Source organism: Lathyrus oleraceus, chromosome 5 (genome assembly GCF_024323335.1).
Source record: "Lathyrus oleraceus cultivar Zhongwan6 chromosome 5, CAAS_Psat_ZW6_1.0, whole genome shotgun sequence".
NCBI lineage: Eukaryota > Viridiplantae > Streptophyta > Magnoliopsida > Fabales > Fabaceae > Lathyrus > Lathyrus oleraceus.
In genome coordinates this window covers 10,520,734-10,544,934 of record NC_066583.1, presented here as the reverse complement: position 1 = coordinate 10,544,934, position 24,201 = coordinate 10,520,734, and the positions used below count along the sequence as shown (strand labels likewise).

At 39.4% G+C, this 24,201-nt stretch overlaps 1 non-coding gene across 1 annotated transcript; it reads right to left on the bottom strand.

Moving 5' to 3' along the window:
- Positions 1-12,524: 12,524 nt before the first annotated feature.
- On the bottom strand, positions 12,525-12,631 carry LOC127088865 (small nucleolar RNA R71). Its single transcript, XR_007790677.1, has one exon. It is a non-coding gene; the product is annotated as a small nucleolar RNA R71 (small nucleolar RNA).
- Between the last annotated feature and the right edge of the window lie 11,570 nt (positions 12,632-24,201).

Here is a 24,201-nt window from a genome sequence, read left to right as displayed (position 1 = left end):
CCATTACTCACATTACTTATTTGGGCGTACCATTTGTGAATTTCAAAATTCATTTCCATTTATGTGCATTTTGGTATTTCACGATGAAACTTGAATGTGCAAGCTGTTTCCATCCAATGTACACGTCCAATTACTCTCTACATGATCTCAGCTAGCTTTTGCAACCATCATTGGGCCTTCCACACGCCTGTACAGGCCCATGTAATGCATTTTCAATTTGCCATGCACATGAAAGAAGTGTGATCAGCTGATGCATTCACCTATAAATAACCACTCCCTCTCATTCATTTCGTAACTTTCTGGAGATCTGAATTGCTGCAGCACTGAAACCATAGCCATACCAAAGGAATTGTTCAAAAAAATTTCTCACTTTCGAGCTTGAAATTCAGCATCATTAGCTGATCTTCAAAGCCTAATTCCTTAGCCTTTGACTTCCCTTACATCCATAGATCAAAGAGGAGCAAGGAACTTGGAGGATTCGTGGCCAGAAGTGCTTCAACTCAGAGGTATACATTCAAACTTTTTGGATCTAGAACTCTCAATTCAATGTAGCATTCTTGTGTTTGTGTGGTTTTCTGAAGTCCTCACACTTGAGGCAAGCCATTGGTGCTTTCAATTCATCATTTCATGAGCTTACAGTTTGAACACCATGATCTTCTTCTTCACGTTTGTCTCAAAATAGGAAAAGTGAGGAAGATCCAATGGTATAGTGTTAATCTCCATCACACGAGCTTCATTTTCATGTCCTTGTTTTCCATTTTCATTAAAACTTTTTTTCTGCAACTGGTGGCCGGAATTAGTTGTCTGGCCGGAGAAGATGGTGGTTTCAGTGGAGACATGACTTCTCAGATATTTTGATGACGACAAACCTAGCTACATAGCTAAAGTCGGATTAACAAAAAGATTGATCAAGGTTTAAAGCTCGTATATGAATTTTCCAACAAATGATCTTGTCTTGGTGAATCACATGAAGATTCGGCTTTCACATGGATTAAGGTAACACTTGAACTCTAGATAGTTATACAAGTGTTCATAACATGTTGCATTCATATCATAATCATTGAAAATAGTTTTATGCATCAACAAACCACCACACTTCATTTTTTAAGTTATTTTTCAAAACTGTGTTAGAGTAGCCGATTATCAGTTTTAGAGTAACCGATTACTCTGAGTAATTTTCAAACATTTTTTTAATGTTGGAACCATGTAACCGGTTATCCAATTTAAGGTAACCAGTTACCTCAAGCAAATTTCAAATTATTTTGTAACGTTGAAAGCATGTAACCGGTTACACTATTTAAGGTAACCGATTACCACTGATCCAGAATGAAAAATATTTGCATCTTTTCATGAAAACTCTTATGGTCTCTTCATCATGAAACATGGCAACCTTTGGATTATTGCATTCATCTGAGGAGGTGTTTTAGACATTATATAAACATCATTTTTCAGATTTCAAAATCACCTCCTTGCAAAAAATTTAAATCATTTACACACATTCTCTCAATCTTTCTAAGTGTTCATCCACATTTTCTTAAGAGTGAAACTTTGCATAAACCTTCATTTTTCAGCATCATAGTTTCATTCCAATTCAAGAACACTTGTATAATTACTGTGAGATTTGAGTGTTACAAAGGAGAAGATCAATTATTTAATTGATATACTTCAATTTTCATCTATCTCATGTTATACAAATTATTCAGAATTATATTCTTTGATTACAACTTATTCTTAGGATTGTTAAGGATAGGTTTGTAAGGTATTAACCTTGTTATCCGGTGTGTGGATACAAGAGGTCCATTTGTGAGAAATTGAGTCTCGATTGGACTTTAAACATTGTAAATCCAAGAGGATTGTTCTTGGTGTGTTAGAATAAATAGAAAGACCTTAAGATGTCTTGTCTAGGAATCTAACATTATAGTGAAAGTCTCTTTCGTGTTGAAAGGGGAGTGGAGTACTCTCAATCTGTGAGGGGAACCATTATACATCGCTGTGTCATTTACTTTCCGCACTTTACCGCTTTTCATCACTTAAGCATTTCAGAAAGTAAAAGTCATAAACCGTCAAAAATCCGGAAAATACTCTAAGTGCCTCATTCACCCCCCTTTAAGGCACTCCTTAAACTTACAATTGGTATCAGAGCAGGTTATAGGTAACCTGATCCTAAAAGATCCGCATGGCTTCCGCAAGCACGAATCCGGTTTTTAAAGACGGTGGAAGTAGTAACAAACCACCACTATTCTCTGGAGAATATTTTGATTTTTTGAAGATCCTTATGAAGGCACATCTAGAAGCCCAAGGTGAAGGCCTATGGGAAGCCGTTGAAAATGGCCCACATAATCCTACGAGTGTGATCAATGGCGTTGGTACTCCAAAGATAAAGAGTTCGTACGATGAAGATGATAAGAAAAAAATATTAAATGAAAAGAAAGCAATAAATATTTCTTCAAAGTGCTTTAAGCATGGACGAGTTCTTCCGCATATCTCAATGCAAGTCGGCAAAAGAAATATGGGACACCTTAGTGGAGACACATGAAGGCACCGCCGAAGTAAAGAGATCAAGGTTGAATACATTATGTCAAGAATATGAGATGTTTAGAATGCTGCCCGGAGAATCAATCGTGGCGCTACAAAAGAGATTTGTTCACTTGAAAAACCACTTGATTGCTCTCGAAAAAACATTTACAAATGACGATCTCAATCTTAAAGTACTAAGATCATTGACTCAAGAATGGCAACTGATGCGGTCAATATCTTGATGCGGTGTTCGCAAGTATACGAACGCGTCAGAGTAATATAAAAGATTGTCGAATCCACAGAGACCAAGTGTCAATCTATCGTTATCTATTGTTATGGTGTTTATCAAAGGCAATCGAAATAGGTGTTTTTGTAGTGTGCAATGAAAAGTAAAGTTTGAAATAAAGATTAATTAATAAAGACAGGGTCGAATGTAATTCACGTAATCAATTGATAATCCAAGTACTTGCTAGTAGAGCTACTTACGGGCAGTGTTTCCTACTTTGAAAAGAACTAATTTAACAGGAACTGTCGCTTTCGCGTATTCAGAACCGAGTTGTACTCCCTAATCAAACCCTCTTATTGTCACTTATAAAAAGGCGCGCATTGCGTTAGAGTAGTAAACCTATTTTTAAGAAATATAGTATCTTGACTAAGTTGAAAAGTATTATAACCTGGATTTCTTAACCAAAAGAGGTTCTTACGAACCAGACTCTAAACTTATAAACGCGTCCAAAAATAGTTTTAAAATCTCTTTTCTTCTTAATGTTAAAATCTCCTAATGAACTAAACAAAGCGCTTTCGCTGTTTTTGAAATAGTTAAAAACAATTAAGTTTAAAAAGACGTTGGACGGCTTTCGATCTTACCCAACAAAATTGAAGTGCGGGAAAACTTAATTTGAAAGTTAAAATAGCCCTTAAGTGTTTCTACAAACAATTGTACGGATTACTGGTTCAATTACGATCCTTACATTCTAACCTTATAAATTTAGTTAGACATGGTAAAGTAAAAGTGCATTAAAATAAATAAAAGTAGTGCGAGTGCGAGGAAATAAATAAAGTAAAGCGAGTGCGAGGAAATAAATAATTTAAAGCGAGTGCGAGAAATAAATAAAGTAAAGCGAGTGCGAGAAATAAATAAAGTAAAAGCGAGTGCAGGGAAATAAATAATTTAAAGCGAGTGCGCGAAATAAGTAATTTAAAGCGAGTGCGGGAAATAAACAATTTAAAGCGAGTGCGGGAAATAAATAAAGTAAAGGCGAGTAATAAAAACCTGCTCCAATCGGAGGGCTGAGTAAATTGCAATGAAGAAAATGGCGGCAGGATTAACTTCCTTCCAAAGTTCTCCAAACTCGATTATAGACTCTATCACAGACTTGATTACACAATTGTGGTAACACTCCAATGCGAAGCGATTACCACTATAAAATACTGAATATATGCCTAAGTGAAACAAAGTTGCTTCTGAGTTTGCCTCTGTTCTAAGTTTGGATGATTGTAAAAGTGAATTCGCGTCTCTATTTATAAGCAAGTAAAAAGATGGAAATGACTTGGATGCCCTTCACTTGAAAATAGGAGGGAACTGTTTTTCCTCTTGTGGCGCCCGCCACAAGGCCATGGCGCCCGCCACAAGCACAATATGGGGCGCCTTAGTGGAAGTAGTGGTAAAACGTGGGAGTTGATGGAAGTTGAATTTGACACGTCATGGCAGGGTCTATGGCGCCAGCCATGGGGTAGGCCACAAGAACAAAATGCTGAATTTTAGGGTTTTTGGAACTTTTTCGCTCCTTTTCTCGATCGGGGCTCCGATTAAAGTAAAAACCTGAAAACAAAGAAAAACATAACAATAACACAACAAAATGATAATAAAACAACTAGAATGCATGTGAAATCGGAGTCGAAAATACGTAAATTTCAGTGTGATCAAACTCTCCCACACTTAAACCTTTGCTTGTCCTCAAGCAAAACATTGAAAAGCTCATAAAAGAAAATTTGTGTAAACGAGTGCTTCAGGTAAAAATTCTAAGTTCAAGTCGGGATGCAGTGATAGGTACTAACTGAGTGAACTAAGGGTATCATGATGACACTAATCCGCAAATACGGACATAAACTTCATTCCTATATTAACCAACCCATATTATCCCACAATACCTAGGCCTGCCTCTTCATCTCTTTTGTATCCTTTTCATTCAGGTGCAATCACATTAAGCCTGTTATCCGTACATGCTTCATAGTAGGGTGGCCTGTTAGTGATTATGATCAGAGCTTGGGGTTTCTGGCACATAGACATGTGTAAACCCTTTTATTGGACCCAACTATAGTTGTGGGGGATCGGATCGTAATCCGCCCTACCGAGTTCAGTGCCAGATACCTCTGAACCAACTAGCAGTGGGTACTGCTTTTCTTTTTCTTTTTCTTTTTCTTTTTGTAGAAATTTTTTACAATTCTTTGGTTTAAATGACTTTGTGAGGGTCACCTATACCGGAGTTGCCTTTTTGCTTTCTTTTATTTTTTTATTTTTTTCTGGATCATTCACTTATTTGCATTGGTCCCCTACGTACAGGATGCGTAGGTCGGAGCTGACTGCTGAGATAAACTACTAAGGACTTATACGGAAATGATGATTAAGGCCATGGTATATGGGGTTTCGGGAATGATTCCTATATTTACGAAGCTTATGGTGTTATAACAGATACTGATGTTTCGCATCCTTACTCAAAACATGTCCTTAAAACCTGAAAACTTTCGAAATAACACTATTTTATTTTGCAAAAAAAATTTTTGGTGGGGCGGCTAAAGGTATGGGGAGGTAGGATTTTACTAAAGATCTACTGTATTTGGTGACTCGTCAGACTCATGCATTATACTAAAAAGCAAAATAGACAACTAAAAGGGAATAACAATAAACAAACTAAAAAAAACAACAAAGAAAAACGATAAAGGAAAAACGAGAAAAGAAAATAAAGAAAAGAAGATAGAGTCTCCTCCCACACTTAAATCGAACATTGTCCCCAATGTTTCGAAATAAGATAAGGAAGAGTTACCTGACAACCTATTGCTGACCACTAGTGCCCTCGCCATCCTGAGGTGGACGACGGGATCGGGTACGACGACGGTCTCTCTAATCCATCCTCGCCTGCAGGGCATTCTGAGCGGTCCGCACGTCTCGAAGGTGACCTAAAATGGTACCCTGAGTGTTTTCTACGAGAGCAATGTGTTGCTGGTGGTAATGTTGTTGACGGGCTTGTGAATCTGTGATCGTTTGCAGGGACTGTAGAACAGTGTCGTAGGACCTGTCCGTCCTCCGCTGCGATTCTTGCATGAAGTTCATATTATCCGTCATTTGTTGCTGGAGGGTAGAGAGTAGGTCGTCACGCCTTTGCTCTCTAGCCAGGTGGTCACGCCACATCTCCTCTGTAATATAGAAGCCAGGAGTGGTACCTGCAGAAGAAGAAGATGGTGCGGTGTGTGGTGGTGAAGGATGATGGGGGGACACATGTGGTACGGGAGATCTCTCTCTCCGATCATATTCATCATCGGTGTCATGTCCCGCCTCATCAAGAATGTTAGGAGGAAGAGGACCCAAAACAGGTGGAGCATCTAAATCGTAGGTCCAATTCCTCTCATCTCGTACATCTGTACGTCTAGTGCACGGTAAAACAACAGACGGGATGGCTACACCATGAACCATAAGCATATAGCCTCCTTCTCTCCTCGAGCGGCACAATTTCATGTCTCTCAGAAATTTTAAGTTAATTGTGCGGGAAGGTAAGGGGTCTAGGGTAGCCATCTCATTGTTCAGGTTAAGTGCCCGAGCAATAGACGTAATCAATCCTCCAAAAGAAATCGGTCCCGCCTTATTCAGAGTTAAAATCATGTGGGCGAGCATGAACGAAACCGAATTAATTCGCCTATTTGTGAGGCTTCCTTGCAAATATAGAAGCTCTCTAGCATTAACCTTATTTGGATTCTCCCGGCCAAAAATAGTGCATGCCAACAGATATCTAAAAACTCTGATGGCCGGGTTATGGATACTGGAGGCAAGAACTCCTTCAAAAGAGTTTATGGAAGTGTTTGATAAACGCTCCCAGAAGGAAAATACCTCAACAGACCATTCGGAATCCAAAGGGGCCTCACAAATAGCACCTTCCCCATGAGGGATCCCTAACAAGCTGGCTAGTTCATCGGTACTGAATTGGTATTCAACAGCAAACATTCTAAATTTGACAGTACCGACTGTGCTAGCAGTGTTAGGGTTGACAATATAAATTAAGGAACTCAAAAATTCGATTGTCAACCGCTCATAGGTGGGTACTTTGTTGGTAAAGAAATTATGCAAACCTAAGTTATCTAATAAATGGAAGAAGATGAAGTGGTTGGTGAAAAGGGTTGGATTTTTACAAAATCCGACGGATGAAATTGAAAATGGAAAGTGGAATAATGATTTGTGTGGTGTGGTGGTTAGGAAAGTATGAGCTTTTTGTGGGTTCAAGGATGTTTTTCCAAGGTGAAAAAATGGGTTTGGGAGGTTGTAAGTTGCAAAAATGGTGAAGAAAAGGGGTCTGCCCCGACCATTTACAGACGCTGTGGCGGGCGCCACAGGTCCTATGGCGGGCGCCACAAGGCAAAATCTGGCTGGGCCAGATTTTGGTCCTATGGTTTGGGCTTCTCTTGTCTTTTGGCTTTGAGGGGTCTAGATAGCATTTGTCTTATGATTCTCCTAGTATCTTTGACTTGCATAATTTTATAAAAGTAAAAACGAAAATAAAAAAGTGAATCTGAAACAAAAACAAAAACATAAATTAAATATAAATAAATAAATAACTGAAAAATTAAAATGCAAATAAAATAAATATAAAACATATATAGATAAAAATAGAAATACTAATGTATAGTAGTAGTTTATATAATATTCAAATGCGATAATATAAAATGAGTAATGCAAATACGAGAAATATATAAAAGAGAAATAAAATGAAACGAAATGGTGAGATCAGGTAGTAGGGGTGTCGTCTGCCTGAGTGGATCCACGGAGCACGGCTATCTCCTGCCTGAGCTCTGCGATCTCCTGATATAGACAATCGGCTTCAGTAGCATGGGTGAGATCAAACACTGCCATCTGTAAAGTTAGGTCAGCCACCTCCTGTCTAAGCGTTGCGATCTCTCTACGACACTCAGCAATCTGGGTGCGTATGTCGGGTGTCTGCAATGAATGATTATTAGAGAAAACAGTGATTCTAGGAGATGGTGGTGTAGGCGTGTATTCAGCAACGGGTGGCGATCTCGGTGCCTCAACGGTATCTCCCTGGCCCTCTAGAGCATAACTCCAATTCGCTGGATCATGCACACTGGTCATCATAGGGTCTGGCAGTGTGAAATAATGGATAGCCTCACTGTCGACCAGCAATCGGAACTGACATGGGTGGAAAGACGCTCTCCTCATCAATCCTCTGGTCAAACAGAAATCGATGTCCATGGTAGTGTATCCAAAGTTGATCCGAAGATGTGACAGTTTGCGAGACAGACCTAAAGCGACAGCAATCTGTGTGATGATTCCACCAACATGGATGACTCCTTCGGTGGATCTGGAGATACCGCTGAGATTGTCTAATAAAAAGTTCCCACATGCTACTGGGCAAGACTGGGATGCACAAAATAATAGGAAGATCTCCTCTTCACTCAGTAGTGCCTCTGCATTCGGTCTTCCCAGGAAGGAATGTGCTAATATCATCTGAAAATATCTGAAGGATGGGTTATGTATGACATAAGATAGCTGCGTAGATGGATCTTGGCTTCCGCCCCCTGATATATCACTCCAAAACTTCTCCACTTCCTTACCCAGGAAATATCCCATAGGTGTCTCCGGGATAGCATCAGGAGTGGTCTGGAAACCCAACAGGTCGCCGAACTCTTTCTGGCTGAAGGAGTACTCAACTCCAAAAAGCCTAAAAGCAGCATATCCATCTGGTCCAGAATATGGGTCATAGTCGAATGAACTCAGGAACTCCAAAGTCAGGTTCCTATATGTGTTACTCAAGTCATCAGCAAACTCGTCCCAGTGGAGCTGGTGGCTAAGGAATCAGATACTTGGCTCGATACCCAGTGCCTCCATACAGTGCTGATCAGGATAACGTGTGGGTGCCATAGGGCGCTGATACAAAGCGATGTAGCGCTCCCTCTGAGCATTATCTCTATAGGCCACATGCATGTCATCAAAATCCTGCATCCTGTAAAAGTTAAGAAAGTGATCCTGAAAATACAAACCATTCAAATCTTAGTCTTAATGCAAAATATGATAAAATAAAATAAAATTAAATTAAAATTAAATAAATGCAAAAAAGTAAAATGAAAGAAAAACCATGGGTTGCCTCCCACGCAACGCTTGTTTAACATCAATATCTTGACGATTAGAATCTATACACCTGTAGTAGTAGGAATCGGTGGATCAATCAGGGTGTGGCTCGAGTAGTATGCTGGAATGTCTCCTCCTTCGTAGAGCTTCAGTCTTTGTCCATTTACAATGAATGGACTACAGGTATCGTTCTTGATTTCTACTACTCCGGATCTCAGAATCTTGGATACTTCGAAAGGACCAGTCCACCTTGAACGTAGCTTTCCAGGGAAGAGTCGTAACCTAGAGTTGAAAAGGAGAACAGAATCGCCTATATTGAAGTTTTTCTTTACTATTCTTTTGTCGTGATAGGCTTTTGTCCTCTCTTTATATATTTTTGCATTCTCGTAGGCAGATTGCCTAAGTTCTTCTAATTTATGAATGTCTAGGGTACGCTTTTCTCCAGCAGCTAAGTAGTCTAAATTCAAAGTTTTAATGGCCCAATAGGCCTTATGCTCTAATTCGAATGGTAAGTGACATGATTTTCCATAAACTAGTTGATAAGGAGTAGTTCCTATAGGGGTTTTGAAAGCGGTTCTATAGGCCCATAATGCTTCTTGAAGCTTCTGAGACCAGTCTCTCCTAGAAATAGAAACAGTTTTCTCTAGGATTTGTTTTATCTCCCTATTAGATACTTCTACTTGGCCACTAGTTTATGGGTGGTACGGTGTTGCTACTCTATGCCTAACTCCATATTTTCTTAAAAGTTTGTCAAATATTCTCGATATAAAGTGTGATCCTCCATCGCTTATGACTAAACGTGGTGTTCCAAATCTAGGGAATATAAAGTTTTTAAATAGTTTGATTACTACCCTAGTGTCGTTTGTGGGTGCAGCTATAGCTTCAATCCACTTATACACATAGTCTACGGCTACTAAGATATACCTGTTTCCTAAGGATGGTGGAAAAGGTCCCATGAAATCTATACCCCATACGTCAAAGAGTTCTACTTCCTGAATGTTTCTTAAGGGCATTTCATCACGTCTTGAAATGTTTCCAGTGCGTTGGCATCTATCACATTTGACAATGCAAGCATAGACATCACGCCACATGGTAGGCCAGAATAGGCCAGCTTGAAGAATCTTGGCGTATGTCTTAGAGGTGCTCGCATGTCCACCATAAGATGCAGAATGACAATGCTCGATAATACTATTTACCTCTTCTTCTGGAACGCAACGGCGAAAAATGCCATCTTTACCACTTTTGAAAAGGAGTGGTTCGTCCCAATAGAAGTTTCTCACATCGTGGAAGAATTTCTTCTTGCGGTGGTAGTCAAGATCAGGGGGTACTATACCAGCAGCTAGGTAATTAACGAAATCTGCATACCAGGGTACGTTACTGATCACACTAAAATTTACGTATTTTCGAATCTGATTTCACATGCATTCTAGTTGTTTTATTATCATTTTATTGTGTTATTGCTATGTTTTCCTTTGTTTTCAGGTTTTTGCTTTAATCGGAGCCCCGATCGAGAAAAGGAGCGAAAAAGAGCCAAAAACCCTAAAATTCAGCATTTTGCTCTTATGGCCTACCCAATGGCGGGCGCCACAGACCAAGCCATGACGTGTCAAATTCAACTTCCGTCAACTCCCACGTTTTCCCACTACTTCCACTAAGGCGCCCCATATTGTGCTTGTGGCGGGCGCCATGGCCTTGTGGCGGGCGCCACCAGAGGAAAAACGGTTCCCTCCTATTTTCAAGTGAAGGGCATCCAAGTCATTTCCATCTTTTTACTTGCCTATAAATAGAAACGCGAATTCACTTTTACAATCATCCAAACATAGAACAGAGGCAAACTCAGAAGCAACTTTGTTTCACTTAGGCATATATTCAGTATTTTATAGTGGTAATCGCTTCGCATTGGAGTGTTACCACAATTGTGTAATCAAGTCTGTGATAGAGTCTGTAATCGAGTTTGGAGCACTTTGGAAGGAAGTTAATCCTGCCGCCATTTTCTTTTCCGCATTGCAATTTACTCAGCCTTCCGATTGGAGCAGGTTTTTATTACTCGCCTTTACTTTATTTATTTCCCGCACTCGCCTTTACTTTATTTATTTCCCGCACTCGCTTTTATTTTATTTATTTCTCGCACTCGCTTTTATTTTGTTTATTTCCCGCACTCGCTTTACTTTATTTATTTCTCGCACTCGCTTTACTTTATTTACTTCTCGCACTCACTTTAAATTATTTATTTTCCGCACTCGCACTACTTTTATTTACTTTCCGCACTCCCACTACTTTTATTTATTTTAATGCACTTTTACTTTACCATGTCTAGCTAATATTATAAGGTTATAATGTAAGGATCGTAATTAAACCGGTAATCCGTACAACTGTTCGTAGAAACACTTAAGGGCTATTTTAACTTTCAAATTAAGTTTTCCCGCACTTCAATTCCGTTGGGTAAGATCGAAAGTCGTCCAACGTCTTTATAAACTTAATTGTTTTTAACTATTTCAAAAACAGCGAAAGCGCTTTGTCTAGTTCATTAGGAGTTTTTAACATCAAGAAGAAAAGAGATTTTAAAACTATTTTCGGACGCGTTCATAAGTTTAGAGTCTGGTTCGTGAGAACCTCTTTTGGTTAAGAAATCCAGGTTATAATACTTTTCAACCTAGTCAAGATACTATATTTCTTAAAAATAGGTTTACTACTCTAACGCAATGCGCGCCTTTTTATAAGTGACAATAAGAGGGTTTGATTAGGGAGTACAACTCGGTTCTGAATACACGAAAGCGACAGTTCCTGTTAAATTAGTTCTTTTCAAAGTAGGAAACATTGCCCATAAGTAATTCTATTAGCAAGTACTTGGATTATTAATTGATTACGTGAATTACATTCGACCCTGTCTTTATTAATTATATTCTATTTCAATACTTTACTTTTCATTGCCCACTACAAAAACACCTATTTTGACTACCTTTGATAAACACCATAACAACAGATAACGATAGATTGACACTTGGTCTCTGTGGATTCGATAATCTTTTATATTACTCTGACGCGTTCGTATACTTGTGAAAAACCTACGCATCAAGTTTTTGGCGCCGTTGCCGGGGACCAATTTCGTCAAATTTCATTTTCCTGTTGTTATATCGTTTAGACTTAGGTTATTTCCCGCCGGTCAATGCGAAGAACTCGCAGCACCGGAAGTTTAAGCTTAGTATACCCTCTGGCGGAACCTGAACGTTAAGCTCGCGCACGTTTATTCTTTCACAGAATTAAGAGAGCTATGGCCGAAGATCAAAACCAAAGACCTCTTAAAGATTTCGCTCAACCATCTAACGAAGAACCTAGTTCTAGTATAGTAAACCCAACCATCCCAACCAATAATTTTGAACTTAAACCATCCCTGTTACAACTAGTGCAACAGAGACAATTCGCGGGTCTCGCTACTGAGAACCCTAACCAACATTTAAAAATATTTCTTCAATTAGCATATACTTTTAAAACCAATGGAGCTTCTCCTGAGGCAATACGTTTAAGATTATTTCCTTTTTCCCTCAGAGATAAAGCCCTATCTTGGTTAGATTCCCTTCCACCCAATTCCATTACGACTTGGGATAACCTTAGAAGAGTTTTTCTTGCTAGATATTTTCCCCCGAGTAAGACCGCCGTTCTTCGAAACCATATAACTAGATTTACCCAAAACCATGGAGAATCGCTGTTCGAAGCTTGGGAGAGATATAAAGAGTTGTTATGAGCATGCCCACGTCATGGCTTAGAAAATTGGTTAATCATTCAAACCTTCTATAATGGACTTCATTACAACACAAAGATGACCATCGACGCTGCCGCAGGCGGTGCTCTGATGAACAAACCTTACCCTGAAGCTAGTGCCCTCATTGAAGATATGGCTCAAAACCATCAATCATGGGGAGTCGAACGAGCGACGGTTGAGAAGAAGGAAGCCCAAGGAGGAGTGCATGAACTAAGCTCTATAGACATGATGCAAGCTAAATGGACGCATTAGCCCTTAAAGTCGAGCATATGTACACGAACCCGAATACTGTAGCCGCAGTTTCGTCGGATTGTGAGATATGTGGAACCCAAGGACACCAATCTGCAGAATGCAGTCTATTGAACGAAACCCACTCCGAGCAAGTGAACTACACCCAAGGGAACCCATATTCGAATGCCTATAATCCTGGATGGAGGAATCACCCTAACTTCTCCTATAAAAACAATAACCCTATTCAAAATAATGCACCTCCGAGACCTAGTTATCAAGCCCCTAGATCAAATCAACCTATGCAACCTGTACCACCGAAGCCGAGCCTTGAGAAAATTATGGAAAATTTTATCACCGCTCAAACCCAACAAAACAAGGAGTTCATGAACCAAAACATTCATGTTAACGAATTGATTACTCAGTTAAGAACCAAGGTTGACCAAATAGTTACTCATACCAAGATGCTTGAAACCCAGATCTCTCAGGTAGCTTTAAACCAAGCCCCTCAGACTACACCTGGAGGACAATTCCCTGGACAACCTTAACAAAATCCGAGAGGACAAGCCAATACCATTACCCTACGAAGTGGGAACGCTTATGATGAGCCACCAAACCCAAGATTAAGTGAACCCGAAACTTCTAAGGAATGTACCAAACCCACGGACGAAGTAAAGGAACCAGAGGAATCTGAAAACCAGGAAGGTCGAGATAAAGGAGATGAACTTAAAGATAAAATTGACGTACCACCCCCGCCATATAAACCACCTATACCATATCCCCAAAGACTCAAACAAACCCAGATCCATAAACAGTATCAAAAATTTATTAAAGTTATAGAAAAACTTCATGTAGAAATCCCTTTCACAGAAGCCATCACCCAAATACCTTCTTATGCAAAGTTTCTGAAAGACATCCTTACCAACAAACGTAGACTTGACGATCCGAAGCCTTTGGAATGTAATGTTATTTCCGAGGACAAATTAGCAAAGAAAGATAAAGATCCTGGAAATTTCTCCATTCCTTGCTGTAATACCCCAAAATTTACCCTTCATTTTTCCTTAAAAAAAAAAAAAAAACGAAAAAAAAAACGAACGAAAAAAAAAAAATTAATTAATTAATTAATTAATTAAATAAATAAAATAAATAAATAAGATATAACAAATTATTTTGGACTTGGGTCTCCCTCATTTAAGCCCACTACCCACGAAAATCAGTCTATAAATACTGAAGTTTCAGTAGAGGAGTGACACTTGGAGTTACACTGGGAGATTCACTTGAGAAAAAGGGAGAGAAGCAAAATACTCTGAGGTTTCCTTGGAACAAAACCCCGAGGAAGAAGATAGTGAGAGAAGAACTAACAGAGTTCAGAGCAGCCTCCAAACCCTGAAGGGAAATCAACTTGTAAACCTCACGGGTGCAACTCAATTTCAATCAAGCTCTCCAATTAGGTTTGCCCTATATCCATCATCTTTATGCCTTTAATTTGAATGCTCTAAATGTATGAGGTATTATGGGTGAATTTGATACCTTTTTTGTGAGCCTTTTGTGAATTTTGATGGAATTATTCATGTGGTTACATTTTGATTTAGGGGCAACTCTGGGTTACCCTATTTTGTTTATTCTAACATGTCTTGTGTTTCCATGGCATTGTTTTCTCTTGATTTCATCCTGCTGCTCTAACCCTTTGTCGAGTTTTGTGAGGGCTCACATGGCTTTCGCAGAGACACTCGCGTGGTTTCCCACTTTATTTGTGGGATACCCCCTGGAGTTTTATTCTGATTATTCGTGTTGACTGATTTCCTTTGACGTTCCAGCTGGAGACATTTCAGGGTTTCTTGCCCCTTTAACTGCTATAGCTTCGGATCTTTATCCGTGTGGTAATTTTTTCCCTTTCTCATACTTTATCGCTTTCTTAGCTGGAAGACCTCGATAGGAGGCAATGTTTGAGCCCCTGGGTGGCATTTTACTTTGAGATACATGTTTTGTGTTTTGTATTCATATCCCCCACATGTAGCGCGGTTCCTTCGTCAAGGACTGCCTGTTTGCCCTCGAGCATCCCAAACCCTAAAACCCCAAAGCAACACGTTTACTCCTTCTACTACAGGCGAGTAAGTCTCCGAAGGTCGAGCATCCGGTAGATTGCGTAGTGACGTCGTTCGTCCAAAACCCAATCCATAACCTCGTAGTCAGCCGAACTACGGCTTGCTCTGATTCTCATTCCAGATGAGATACGTAGGCATAAGACGCGATGTCTTAGCGAGCACACATCCCCTTAACCCATAGGTCAGCCGAGCTACGAAGACTCTGATTCTCATATTCAGATGAGATACGTATGCAGTGGATGCGACATCCGCGCGAGTCATTTTCATTTAACCCCTTTTTTTTTTTGGCAAACAGCACAAGATAAACCCACACCCTTTAGACAAGAACTACAAAAGTGGATCCCGTAGAGTACTACGGATGCGTAGGGGTACTAATACCTTCCCTTCGCATAACCGACTCCCGAACCCAAGATTTGGTTGCAAGACCCCGTCTTGTCCTTTCCTTTTTCAGGTTTACTTCGAGCGTTTCCTTTCCCTCCCTTGGGATAAATAACGCACGGTGGCGACTCTCCTGTCTTTTTCTTTCGCCGGTTGTTTTTTTTCGCATTGTATTTTTCAGGTTGCGACACTTGCCTTTTGGGTAATCATGTCATCGAAAAAGCTTTTCTAGACTTAGGAGCTAGTGTGAGCTTAATGCCTCTAGCAGTTTGTGAGAGATTAAACTTAGGAGAATTACAACCCACTAAGATGTCACTTCAGTTAGCCGATAGATCTGTCAAATATCCGATAGGCATTTTAGAAGATTTTCCTGTTAGGATAGGTCAGTTATTTATCCCTACTGATTTTATCGTCACGGACATCAAAGAGGACAATGATATACCAATTCTTCTAGGTAGACCGTTCTTATCAACTGCAGGAGCCATAATAGATGTCAAGAAAGGAAAGTTGACATTTGAGGTAGGTGACGAGAAAATAGAATTTGTACTTTCGAAATTTCTTATGGCACCTGTGATGGGAGACTCGTGTTATGCCTTAGATATCATTGATGAATGTGTTAGAGAATTAGAACAAAAAGAAATTATTAAGTTGCCATCAACCCCCATAAAGGAAGATGATGACTTTAAAGAACCTTACATCGATGATAACCTTTACGAATGTTTATCCCTTACTCCAGATCTTATGCCATGCCCTAAGAAACCAACCTTAGAACTTAAGGAACTGCCTAAGAACCTGAGATACGAGTTCCTCGATGAAAAGATGAACCGCCCAGTTATAGTCAGTGCTACCTTGAGCCAAGAGGAGACGAACCAACTTTTAGACGTTTTACGAAGACATCCCTCAGCCTTAGGATATAATATCTCTGACCTGAAAGGTATCAGCCCATCCGTATGCATGCATCAGATTTCGTTAGAAGAAGATTCAAAACCCTCTAGGGAGCATCAGAAAAGAATAAACCCTATAATGAGTGATGTTGTTAAGAAGGAAGTTCTTAAGTTGCTTGAGGCAGGTATAATCTACCAGATCTCTGATAGTAAGTGGGTGAGCCCTGTGCATGTAGTACCTAAAAAGGGAGGCATCATAGGCGTGCAAAACGATAAAGGCGAACATGTAGCAAAACGTTTAGAAGGAGGATGGCGGATGTGTATAGATTATAGAAAATTAAATAAAGCAACTAGGAAGGATCATTTCCCTTTACCATTTATAGACCAAATGTTGGAGCGTCTAGCCAGACACTCTTACTTCTGTTATCTGGATGGTTACTCTGGATTCTTCCAAATACCTATCCACCCCAAAGATCAAGAAAAAACTACCTTTACATGCCCCTATGGAACTTTTGCCTACAGACGAATGTCGTTCGGCCTCTGTAACGCCCCAGCTACTTTCCAACGCTGCATGATGTCAATATTCGCAGATTACCTAGATGGTATCATGGAAGTGCTTATGGATGATTTCTCGGTTTGCGGATTCGATTTCCACAATTGTCTTGCTAACCTTGAGAAAATCCTGGAGAGATGCGTGGAGGTGAACCTCGTGCTAAATTGGGAAAAATGTCATTTCATGGTGACCGAAGGAATAGTTTTAGGACATATAGTTTCCGAAAAAGGTATAGAGGTAGATAAAGCTAAAATAGAAGTTATAGAAAACCTAAAACCCCCAAAAACCATTAGAGAAGTCCGAAGCTTTCTTGGACACGCTGGATTCTACCGGCGTTTTATTAAGGACTTCTCCAAAATAACCAAACCTTTAACTGGACTTTTAATGAAAGACGCTGAATTCATTTTCGACGAAAAATGTAATGACGCATTTAATCTTTTAAAACAAGCATTAGTATCTGCACCCATTATGAAACCACCTGATTGGTCAGAACCTTTCGAGATAATGTGCGATGCTAGTGATTATGCAGTTGGAGCCGTTCTAGGACAAAGGAAAGATAAAAAATTACATGCCATTTATTATGCCAGTAGAACCCTAGATGCTGCCCAGCTTAATTACGCAACAACCGAAAAAGAATTACTCGCTGTAGTTTTCTCTATAGACAAATTTAGATCTTATCTAGTAGGAGCAAAAATTATTGTTTACACCGATCATGCTGCCATTCGTTACCTATTAAGTAAAAAAGATGCCAAGCCCAGGTTACTCCGATGGATTCTATTACTACAAGAGTTTGATTTAGATATAAGAGATAAAAAAGGCACTGAAAATGTAGTAGCCGATCACCTTTCTAGGCTAGAACATCTAAAACCTGAACTAGTACCCATAAACGATGATTTCGCCTATGATACACTGATCGCTAGAGTAGAAACCATTGAAGACAATAACCTAGATCCTTATGAGCATTCCCAAAATTCCTTAGCAATAAGTAACGTACCCTAGTATGCAGATTTCGTTAATTACTTAGCTGCTGATATAGTACCCCCTGATCTTGACTACCACCGCAAGAAGAAATTCTTCCACGATGTGAGAAACTTCTATTGGGACGAACCGCTCCTTTTCAAAAGGGGTAAAGATGGCATTTTTCGCAGTTGCGTTCCAGAAGAAGAGGTAAATAGTATTATCGAGCATTGTCATTCTGCACCTTATGGTGGACATGCAAGCACCTCTAAGACATACGCCAAGATTCTTCAAGCTGGCCTATTCTGGCCTACCATGTGGCGTGATGTCTATGCTTTCATTGTCAAGTGTGATAGATGCCAACGCACTGGAAACATTTCAAGACGTGATGAAATGCCCTTAAGAAACATTCAGGAAGTATAACTCTTTGACGTATGGGGTATAGATTTCATGGGACCTTTTCCACCATCCTTAGGAAACAGGTATATCTTAGTAGCTGTAAACTATGTGTCTAAGTGGATTGAAGCTATAGCTGCACCCACAAACGACACTAGGGTAGTAATCAAACTATTTAAAAACTATATATTCCCTAGATTTGGAACACCACGTTTAGTCATAAGCGATGGAGGATCACACTTTATATCGAGAATATTTGACAAACTTTTAAGAAAATATGGAGTTAGGCATAGAGTAGCAACACCATACCCCCCACAAACTAGTGGCCAAGTAGAAGTATCTAATAGGGAGATAAAACAAATCCTAGAGAAAACTGTTTCTATTTCTAGGAGAGACTGGTCTCAGAAGCTTCAAGAAGCATTATGGGCCTATAGAACCGCTTTCAAAACCCCTATAGGAACTACTCCTTACCAACTAGTCTATGGAAAATCATGTCACTCACCATTCGAATTAGAGCATAAGGCCTATTGGGCCATTAAAACTTTGAATTTAGACTACTTAGACGCTGGAGAAAAACATACCCTAGACATTCATAAATTAGAAGAACTTAGGCAATCTGCCTACGAGAATGCAAAAATATATAAAGAGAGGACAAAAGCGTATCACGACAAAAGAATAGTAAAGAAAAACTTCAATGTAGGCGATTCTGTTCTCCTTTTCAACACTAGGTTATGACTCTTCCCTGGAAAGCTACGTTCAAGATGGACTGGTCCTTTCGAAGTATCCAAGTTTCTGAGATCCGGAGCCGTAGAAATCAAGAACCAAACCTGTATCCCATTCATTGTAAATGGACAAAGACTGAAGCTCTACGAAGGAGGAGACATTCCAACATACTACTCAAGCCACACCCTGATTCATCCACCGATTCCTACTACTACAGGTGTATAAATTCTGATCGTCAAGATAATGACGTTAAACAAGCGCTGCGTGGGAGGCAACCCATGGTTTTTCTTTCATTTTACTTTTTTCGCATTTATTTAATTTTATTTTATTTTATCATATTTTCACCTAATGTTTCTGATGAGGCGGGACATGACACTGATGATGAATATGATCGGAGAGAGAGATCTCCTGTACCACATGTGTCCCCCCATCATCCTTCACCACCACACACCGCACCATCTTCTTCTTCTGCAGGTACCACTCCTGGCTTCTATATTACAGAGGAGATGTGGCGTGACCACCTGGCTAGAGAGCAAAGGCGTGATGACCTACTCTCTACCCTCCAGCAACAAATGACAGATAATATGAACTTCATGCAAGAATCACAGCGGAGGACAGACAGGTCCTACGACACTGTTCTACAGTCCCTACAAGTGATCACCGATACGCAAGCTCGTCAACAACATTACCACCAGCAACACATTGCTCTCATAGAAAACACTCAGGGTACCATTTTAGGTAACCTTCGAGACGTGAGGACCGCTCAGGATGCCCTGCAGGCGAGGATGGATCAGAGAGATCGTCGTCGTACCCGATCCCGTCGTCCATCTCAGGATGGCGAGGGCACTAGTGGTCAGCAATAGGTTGCCAGGTAACTCTTTCTTATCTTATTGCGAAACATTGGGGACAATGTTCGATTTAAGTGTGGGAGGAGACTCTATCGTCTTTTCTTTATTGTTTTTCTCACTTTTCCTTTATCGTTTTTATTTGTTGTTTTTAGATTGTTTAATTTCCCTTTTAGTTGTTTATTTTGTCTTTTTAGTATAATGCATGAGTCTGACGAGTCACCAAATATAGTAGATCCTTAGTACAATCCTACCTCCCCATACCTTTAGCCCCACCAAAAATTTTTTGCAAAAGAAAATAGTGTTATTTCGAAAGTTTTCAGGTTTTAAGGACATGTTTTGAGTAAGGATGCGGTGACTTGGGAGAACTTTGTGAAACATCGGTATCTGTTTTAGCACCATAAGCTTCGTAAATATAGGAATCATTCCCGAAACCCCATATACCATGGCCTTAATCATCATTTCCATATAAGTCCTTAGTAGTTTATCTCAGCAGTCAGCTCCGGCCTACGCATCCTCTACGTAGGGGACCGATGCAAATAAGTGAATGATCCAGAAAAAAATAAAAAAATAAAAGAAAGCAAAAAGGCAACTCCGGTATAGGTGACCCTCACAAAGTCATTTAAACCAAAGGATTGTAAAAAATTGCTAGAAAAAGAAAAAGAAAAAGAAAAAGAAAAAGAAAAGCAGTACCCACTTCTAGTTGGTTCAGAGGTATCTGGCACTGAACTCGGTAGGGCGGATTACGATCCGATACTCCAGAACTACAGTTGGGTCCAATAAAAGGGTTTACACATGTTTATGTGCCAGAAATCCCATGTTCAGATCATAATCACTAACAGGCCACTCTACTATGAAGCATGTACGGATAACGAGCTTAATGTGATTGCGCCTGAATGAAAAGGACACAAAAGAGATGAGGAGGCAGGCCTAGGTATTGTGGGATAATATGGGTTGGTTAATATAGGAATGAAGTTTATGTCCGTATTTGTGGATTAGTGTCATCACGATACCCTTAGTTCACTCAGTTAGTACCTATCACTGCATCCCGACTTGAACTTGGAATTATTACCTGAAGCACTCGTTTACACAAATTTTCTTTTATGAGCTTTTCAATGTTTTGCTTGAGGACAAGCAAAGGTTTAAGTGTGGGAGAGTTTGATCACACTAAAATTTACGTATTTTCGACTCCGATTTCACATGCATTCTAGTTGTTTTATTATCATTTTATTGTGTTATTGCTATGTTTTCCTTTGTTTTCAGGTTTTTGCTTTAATCGGAGCCCCGATCGAGAAAAGGAGCGAAAAAGAGCCAAAAACCCTAAAATTCAGCTTTTTGCTCTTATGGCCTACCCAATGGCGGGCGCCACAGACCAAGCCATGACGTGTCAAATTCAACTTCCATCAACTCCCACGTTTTCCCACTACTTCCACTAAGGCGCCCCATATTGTGCTTATGGCGGGCGCCATGGCCTTGTGGCGGGCGCCACAAGAGGAAAAACGGTTCCCTCATATTTTCAAGTGAAGGGCATCCAAGTCATTTCCATCTTTTTACTTGCCTATAAATAGAAACGCGAATTCACTTTTACAGTCATCCAAACTTAGAACAGAGGCAAACTCAGAAGCAACTTTGTTTCACTTAGGCATATATTCAGTATTTTATAGTGGTAATCGCTTCGCATTGGAGTGTTACCACAATTGTGTAATCAAGTCTGTGATAGAGTCTGTAATCGAGTTTGGAGCACTTTGGAAGGAAGTTAATCCTGCCACCATTTTCTTTTCCGCATTGCAATTTACTCAGCCCTCCGATTGGAGCAGGTTTTTATTACTCGCCTTTACTTTATTTATTTCCCGCACTCGCCTTTACTTTATTTATTTCCCGCACTCGCTTTTATTCTATTTATTTCCCGCACTCGCTTTTATTTTGTTTATTTCCCGCACTCGCTTTACTTTATTTATTTCTCGCACTCGCTTTACTTTATTTATTTCTCGCACTCGCTTTAAATTATTTATTTTCCGCACTCGCACTACTTTCATTTACTTTCCGCACTCGCACTACTTTTATTTATTTTAATGCACTTTTACTTTACCATGTCTAGCTAAATTTATAAGGTTAGAATGTAAGGATCGTAATTAAACCGGTAATCCGTACAACTGTTCGTAGAAACACTTAAGGGCTATTTTAACTTTCAAATTAAGTTTTCCCGCACTTCAATTCCGTTGGGTAAGATCGAAAGCCGTCCAACGTCTTTATAAACTTAATTGTTTTTAACTATTTCAAAAACAGCGAAAGCGCTTTGTCTAGTTCATTAGGAGTTTTTAACATCAAGAAGAAAAGAGATTTTAAAACTATTTTCGGCCGCGTTCATAAGTTTAGTGTCTGGTTCGTGAGAACCTCTTTTGGTTAAGAAATCCAGGTTATAATACTTTTCAACTTAGTCAAGATACTATATTTCTTAAAAATAGGTTTACTACTCTAACGCAATGCGCGCCTTTTTATAAGTGACAATAAGAGGGTTTGATTAGGGAGTACAACTCGGTTCTGAATACGCGAAAGCGACAGTTACTGTTAAATTAGTTCTTTTCAAAGTAGGTAACATTGCCCATAAGTAATTCTATTAGCAAGTACTTGGATTATTAATTGATTACGTGAATTACATTCGACCCTGTCTTTATTAATTATATTCTATTTCAATACTTTACTTTTCATTGCCCACTACAAAAACACCTATTTTGACTGCCTTTGATAAACACCATAACAACAGATAACGATAGATTGACACTTGGTCTCTGTGGATTCGATAATCTTTTATATTACTCTGACGCGTTCGTATACTTGCGAAAAACCTACGCATCAGTTACTTATTGCTAAGGAATTTTGGGAATGCTCATAATGATCTAGGTTATTATCTTCAATGGTTTCTACTCTAGCTATTAGTCTATCATAGGCGAAATCATCATTTATGGGTACTAGCTCAGGTTTTAGATGTTCTAGCCTAGAAAGGTGATCGGCTACTACATTTTCAGTGCCTTTTTTATCTCTTATGTCTAAATTAAACTCTTGTAGTAATAGAATCCATCGGAGTAACCTGGGCTTGACATCTTTTTTACTTAATAGGTAACGAATGGCAGCAAGATCGGTGTAAACAATATTTTTTCCTCCTACTAGATAAGATCTAAATTTGTCTATAGCGAAAACTACAACGAGTAATTCTTTTTCAGTTGTTGTGTAGTTAAGTTGGGCAGCATCTAGGGTTCTACTGGCATAATAAATAGCATGTAATTTTTTATCTTTCCTTTGTCCTAGAACGGCTCCAACTGCATAATCACTAGCATCGCACATTATCTCAAAAGGTTCTGACCAATAAGGTGGTTTCATAATGGGTGAAGATACTAATCCTTGCTTTAAAAGATTAAACGCGTCATTACATTTTTCGTCGAAATGAATTCAGCATCTTTCATTAAAAGTCCGGTTAAAGGTTTAGTTATTTTGGAGAAGTCCTTAATAAAACGCCGGTAGAATCCAGCGTGTCCAAGAAAGCTTCGGACTTCTCTGATGGTTTTTGGTTTTCTATAACTTCTATTTTAGCTTTATCTACCTCTATACCTTTTTCGGAAACTATATGTCCTAAAACTATTCCTTCGGTTACTATGAAATGACATTTTTCCCAATTTAGCACGAGGTTCACCTCCACGCATCTCTCCAGGATTTTCTCAAGGTTAGCAAGACAATTGTGGAAATCAAATCCGCAAACCGAGAAATCATCCATAAACACTTCCATAATACCATCTAGGTAATCTGCAAAGATTGACATCATGCAGCGTTGGAAAGTAGCTGGGGCATTATAGAGGCCAAACGGCATTCGTCTGTAGGCAAAAGTTCCATAAGGGCATGTAAAGGTAGTTTTTTCTTGATCTTCGGGGTGGATAGGTATTTGGAAGAATCCAGAGTACCCATCTAGATAGCAGAAGTAAGAGTGTCTGGCTAGACGTTCCAACATCTGGTCTATAAATGGTAAAGGGAAATGGTCATTCCTAGTTGCTTTATTTAATTTTCTATAATCTATACACATCCGCCATCCTCCTTCTAAACGTTTTGCTACATGTTTGCCTTTATCATTTTGCACGACTGTGATGCCTCCCTTTTTAGGTACTACATGCACAGTGTAAGGGCAAATTGTCATACAACGCACAACCATAGGTTTCGATGATGACAAATGACCACCATGGATGAATCGGCATTGTCGATTCCACTTCTACAAAACAAATGCAACATATCACCTATCATATCCTTTTCTATACTCATCTAAAACTGCTATATTTCATACAACATATGTGGATAAAATGTGATCATGCAAAATGCATGAAAACCATAAAAATATGAATTTTTGCAGATTTACAGGGTTTGAGTCGACCGCAAGGGTCAGCGCATGAACCACGGGTCAGCGTATAGCATAGTGTAGTTGGTCACTGGTCAGCGCATAGAGGCTTGAGTCGACCACAG